Source organism: Babylonia areolata, chromosome 24 (assembly GCF_041734735.1).
Source record: "Babylonia areolata isolate BAREFJ2019XMU chromosome 24, ASM4173473v1, whole genome shotgun sequence".
NCBI classification, from domain to species: Eukaryota; Metazoa; Mollusca; class Gastropoda; order Neogastropoda; family Buccinidae; genus Babylonia; species Babylonia areolata.
Genome location: NC_134899.1, coordinates 35938241 through 35944899, shown reverse-complemented (window position 1 = coordinate 35944899; position 6659 = coordinate 35938241). Strand labels below are relative to the sequence as shown.

General features: G+C 40.7%; 1 pseudogene across 1 annotated transcript in view; it reads right to left on the bottom strand.

The window, feature by feature from the left end:
• Positions 1–4900, bottom strand: part of LOC143298622 (uncharacterized) — a 50718-nt pseudogene extending 45818 nt beyond the window's left edge. The window contains exons 1-5 of the transcript XR_013057427.1: positions 4795–4900; positions 2482–2681; positions 1566–1673; positions 1168–1261; positions 569–618 (exon numbers count right to left, since the gene is read on the bottom strand). The product of XR_013057427.1 is annotated as an uncharacterized LOC143298622 (transcript). The remainder of the gene's footprint in view (positions 1–568; positions 619–1167; positions 1262–1565; positions 1674–2481; positions 2682–4794) is intronic.
• Between the last annotated feature and the right edge of the window lie 1759 nt (positions 4901–6659).

Here is a 6659-nt window from a genome sequence, read left to right as displayed (position 1 = left end):
TAAATTAATTAATTAATAAAATTCGCTTGTGAGGAAAATCGCCTCTCTTACTCATTATTAAAATGTGTTAGATCAGAGAATGACAGAGCAGAGAAAGAGAGAGTGGCAGACAGACAGACTCGCACACACATAAACACTCACACACACACACACACACACACTTCCGAAACTTTTTGCTTTGACACAAACATGTATACTATTGCTGTTATTATGAACGATGCTGCTACAAACTCTTCGTCTGAGGTCCGTTCATTGTTATTTGTAGTTTTGCTGATAATTTTCGAAAACAGGAGGTACACATATTATATACAGACTGACAAATATACAGACAGACAGAATATTCACACAGACATGAAAAATGGAGAACACACACACACACACACACACACACACACACACACACATATTTGCAAATAGCCCACAAAGAATAACCAGTATTAACGTTTACACTTAATCTGTGTAGATGTAGATTCATTTCTTACGACAGTTGGACAGACAGACAAACAGACAGACAGACACGCTCGCTGGCAGACTGGTAAAAAAAAGACTGTTCACAGTTAACTCTTACCGCCAGAAAATTTGCCACACTCTGTGCATCCGAGTCGATGAGTTTGTTCCCTGAAGAAGAAGAAAAAGATGATGATGATGAAGAAGACGATCAAATAAACAGTTTTATTACTGATAAAATACAACGAGAAAATATGAATCGTAGGGCGTAATATTTACTAATATAATACATAGTAACAATAATACTGTACACATCCTTAAACAATACACGTAATAAAACCACCAATATGTCTGCGGAGCATACGTTTATAATTGTTTTCATTAACTGTTTTTCTTTCATATCCCGATGTCAAATGTCATTACACTTTGATGTGCATGTAAGCCTCTTCAATACATACACACATACTTACACACATATGCATGTATAAATATATACATATGCATATATGTATATATATATATATATATATATATATATATATGTGTGTGTGTGTGTGTGTGTTTGCGTGTGTGTGTGTGTGTGTGTGTGTGTGTGTGTGAGTAGGCCCTACGCGTGTGTGTGTGCGCGCGCGCGTGTGTGTGCCCGTGTTTCTGTTTTAAACTTACCTGACATATCCAAGAAACTTACCTGAGATACCCTGAGATATCCAAGAAACTTACCTGAGATATCCAAGAAGGTAAGGGTTTCCGTGTCACAGAGGTAGGTTGAAAGACTGCGAATCGCCCGTCCATTCAGGCTGTTGTTGGACACATCCTGTTTACCATGGAGGATTAAGCAAACAAACAAAACTGATAAAATTAATGTAGGATGGTCGGTTGTTTACTGAATGGTTGGATGATTTGTTGACTGACACGTATACCTATCATTCACACACACACACGTACACACCGTCACACACACACACACACACACACACGACAAACACACGCCACACACACAATAAAACACAATACAAACATACAAACACACTTGCTCCTTGAGAGAGAGAGAGAGAGAGAGAGAGAGAGAGACAGACAGACAGACAGACAGAGACTGAGACAGAGAGACTGACACGCACCAGCTTCTCAATGTTGTCGGCTCTGGAGAGGACACACAGAAGGTAGTCACACTCACGACTACCAATGTAATTCCCTGAGAAATCCAGCTCCACAACATCTCGTTCTCGCTGGTATAGATTGAAGAGGAAAAAAAAAGTGTCATTACAAGTGTTCAAAAAGATTTTTTTTTTTTTTAGAAATCATGACTACGAATCAGTGCCGTGAATCTTATCATACATTCCATCGTCGTGGTCATCACTATTATCATCATCATCATCATATTTGTTCCTCACATCTACCCGCGAACGTTAAACCTGACTACCATAATTACCGCGAATCATCCTTATCATCATCATCTTAATCAATATCACCGCAACAGTCATCTTTATAATAGTCATCATCGTCGTCATTGTCGTTTTCATCTTCAATACGACCCTCAATGCATCATTATTATCGATCGTTATTTTAGCGTCCTAAATTCAGAAACATATTTTACCGGTAATTTTCGCGCATAACGAAGTAACCATTAGTCAATGTTGTAACCCATTTTCAGTGGTTTTCGACTCTATGGGTCAATTTTACTCAGCTGTAATGCGTAATCAGTTGCTAAACTAACGCGCCGCCATCTTGCTCATTCCGTTTATGGCGCCGCAAACCATGAATAGGTAAACAAAAAACATCGCAGTGTAAGACCACAAGTGTCGGCTCGGGCTCATGTTACGAGATCATTTCGTGTCGTATTATGGCTAATTCTCGATAAGAAGGGTCTATAACACGCAACATGTCATTTCTCATACTATGCCTGCATCTTAAAACACGCGAACATTTTTCGTTGAAATAGGTCCCAGAATTTAGGAGGCTAAAAATAGACATCAGCATCGTCATCATCATCATCATCATCATCATCGACATTACTGATCGTCATCGTGACCTCACCAGCAAGGCAGTGCAGGTGGCTTTCATGTCCCTGGAGGTCAAGGTCAGGTTGCGGAAGGACATTCTCTCCTTGCCGAATTCCGACTGCACCCTCCTCAGGGGAATCACGCCCAGACGCCGGGCCGCGCGACGGTACGTCATCACGGTGGGTGACGTCACCTGCCCCTTGTCTGGCGTCACTTCCTCTTCTTCGTTCTCGTCTGAGGAACGAAAGGCGGTGGTGGAGTGGGTGGGTGTGGCGGGGAAGGGAGGTGGTGGGAGGGGTCGTGGGGTGGGGGTGATTACTCATTCAGGAAGCGGTTGAGTGAGGATTGAAAGAATGAATGAGACATGCATCCACACACGAACAAACACACACACACACACACACACACACACACACACGCACGCACGCACACACGTAGGAACACGCACACATATGTATACACAGATACACACTCACCCCACACTCCACAATTACCCCCCCTCCTCCCCCCCCCCCCCACCCCCCGGTGAATCAAAATACAGATTCACACAGACAGACAAACTGACAGACATACGTCACGTGCTGTCAAGCGCGCGCGCATACAAAGAGAGAGAGAGAGAGAGAGAGAGAGAGAGAGAGAGAGAAAGTTCACGATTCATGTACATTCAGTGCACACACACACACACACACACACACACACACACAGAGTTAGAGATAAACAGACTGGCAGACAGACAAACAGACAAGACAAGAGTCAGTGACAGACACATACACTGAAACAGAACACCCACCTGACTGAAACTCTTTCTCCTCTTCTACCCCCTTCCCCTCCTCCTCCTCCTCTTGCTCCTTCTCCTGTTCCTGTGTAGGTTTGGAACTTCTACGGCCACGAGCATCATTGTTGTTTTCTTCTTTATTCTCCTTGGCTTCCAGCTGGCATGGGTGCCTCAGTTTAGCGTGCGAAATCGTGTCCTGTTCACCAGCAGTAGTCGTGTTCTTGTTCGCTGATGTCACCGCCTCCTCATTCTGTCTCGTGCGTCTTAAAACCGGAAGCCTCAACGCCATGTTGTGGACAAAACCACGGAATGTTTCTTCGTTTGATTAAATGAACATGGCTTGAGGAAACGCCGTGTTCTCCAAGCTGATTTGTTTGCTACTCAGATTTGAAGACAACACATTGTGTGGTATCTTTCACTACGTTTATTTGTAAGGAAAAGTCATCATCGTCACCATATCGTTGTTGTTGCTGCTGCTGCAGTTGCTTTGGAGACAAATTGTGATGCACACCTTCTAGCAAATTTAGAGAGAAAATATTAGACTTCACACCACTTGCAATTGACAAACAAGAAAATACTAATAAGCAAACAATCAAGAACACCCCAGAATACCACTAACAAACAAAAATAACCGAACAAAATCTCTTTCGCGTCAGTTCCTAAGTTTTAGGCTGAGATTATTGTTAGACCTGTTCATTAACCATGTCGACAACTTGTATCCTTCACGTTGCATAAATTGTTAAATGTACGCAATCAGAAAATGTTTGTAAGCCTATAGCGAGCTCGACAAAATGAATTAGATGAATCATTATACTTTGGTAAAAAATCACTGAAAGTGAGACGACAAGAAATAAATGTTTCATCAGATACGCTGCGATTTTGACTTACAGAGAATATATGCACGATCTGAAGTGTTTTCATGACATATTAAAAACTTCCAACAGACGGATTTTCGTAGTTATTGAATCACTGATTCCAAAACAAAAACATTAAAAAAACACAAAAAACAGCATGGATTGCACACTTATAATGCGTCCAATGATTATGATTAATTATGATTGCAATGGTAATCTGGTCTATTACATAAATAAATAGTTCTTTTTGTCTTTTTGTTGCTCTTGTTCTTCTTAGACTTGTTGCTTATGCCTAGATGGAAAAAAAATCAACATTTACTGAAATTGTAACAATGCACAACTGATTTTATCCGGCATTTCTGGAAACTAATATGATTTTTATGGGCAATCGATAATATTGTCTTTAGAAGAACCAACACGCACAAAAAGAGGGGAAACAGAAAATATAGAATGCCCTTCAAACACTCAATAGATAATAAAACAAAATGATTATAGATACAACATTTTTCTTAGTCTAGATTACGTCAGTCATGGTTTTCTGTTGTTGTTGTTGTTGTTGTTGTTGTTTGTTGTTTTTTTCAACTGTACCTTTCTCAAGCATGTATCACAAAATTCTCAGTCGTAAATAATCACTGCTGACAACTGACTGCATGGTGGCATACAAAGTGGTGGGTACTATCCCACCGTATCACACTCTTTTACTGACTATACCTCGTACACGCATCACTGCCACTGTGTGGTCTGAGGATGTTTGTGTACGAGAGGAGAGGTTTTTCTCCAGTCGTCACATCCCCCGTGCAGGTGCCATCAGTCACTGACGACATTGACCGTTCGCACAATCCCTTTGTTGTGACAGGATCCGAGGACACATGACCAGTGTGCCACGCGAAGAAAATGTACCCAAGTCAGATCTACCCCGGGGGGCAATTATGTTCGAAGTACGTCTGTGGGAGTGGGAAGGCCAAAGCTCGATGGATGACAGAATATTTCTGCGCGTTTTATCAGACAGAATCAAGGGTCTAAAGTGAATATAAATGTTTATTATTGAGCAGGGGAAACAGATGCTGATGTATATTCAGACACACACACACACACACACACACACACACACACACACACACACACACACACAGGTGTGGCAAAATACACCAACAAATATAAATGAATGAATGGATGACTGAGAGAGGAAAAGGAACAGAAAATTGAAGGGAGAAAAATGGAAAATAGAAGGGAGGGAGGAAAGAAGAAAGTAAGGAAGAACGAAAAGGATAGAACAAATAGGTAGGTGCAGACAGAATAAATACATATAGCAAGGAACAAATAAAGGAAGGAAAAAGAAACGGAGACAAAAGACAACAAACAAAGAAAACAAAAACAAAACAAAACAAACAAACAAAACAAACAAACAAAAAACAACAACAACAAACAAACAAAACAACAACAACAAAAACCAACCCTACAACAACACGTCAACAGCCAATGTTATTTGAAACAAACGACAAAATGAAACAGAAAAATAATAACAGCAACAAAAACAACAGCAACAACAATAACAATAACAAAACAAAAATCACACAAAAAACGCCATGGGGAACATATCTTACACAAGAGAACCTTCCACATCACCGTCCCTCAAGTCATACACTCTCTCTCTCTCTCTCTCTCTCTCTCTCTCTCTCTCTCTGTGCCTACGGTACCACAGGGATGGTAGCAAAGCAAAGAAGATTTCTTAGCGGCAGTCGAAGCTGCAATTATCCACCATCTCTCTGGATTCCAAGCAGCTCTGTGGAAGGCTGTCACCATGGTGCCAGCATTCAACTGCCCGCCGGGCCCACAGAATCTGTGTGGAATTGGTATCCATCGATGGACTGTGTGGCAAATGACATGTGTAGCTGTTATGATATATATGGGGGAGGGGCTTAATAATTGTAATTGATTGTTGGTTGGTTTTGTGGGTGATTTTTTTTTCTCCTGTTGGTGTTATAGTTATTGCTGCTTTTGTTTTTGTTGTTGTTTGTTGGCAATGTTTTTTTATTATTATTTTTTTTTTTTTAATAATTTTAATTGCATTGTTGGTATTGCTGTTGTTGTTGTTTTGTTATTGTTTCTATCGTTGTTGTTGCTGTTGTTGTTGTTGATCTTCTTCTTCTTCTTCTTCTTCTTCTTCTTCTTCTTCTGTTTTTGCAGCTGTTCTCTTCTTGTTTATCTTTTCCCTTTCTTCTTATCCTTATTTCATTTTGATTATTTTCACTGGAGGGAAGGGAACATTTTTGTTGCGTGTTGTTGTTACTGTTGTCGTTAATAATGACGATGTTTTATTCTTTCTACACTGCTGCTGCTACTCAGTACTACTGCTGCTACTGCCACTACTACTACCACTACTACTGCTACTACTACTACTACTACCACCACCGCTACTACTGCTGTTGTTGCTGCTGCTGCTACTACTACTACAACTATTACTACTACTATTACTGCTGCTGCTGCTGCCACTACTACTACTACTACAACTATTACTACTACTATTACTGTTGGTGCTACTGCTGCTGCTGCTGCCACTACTACTACTACGACGACGACAAC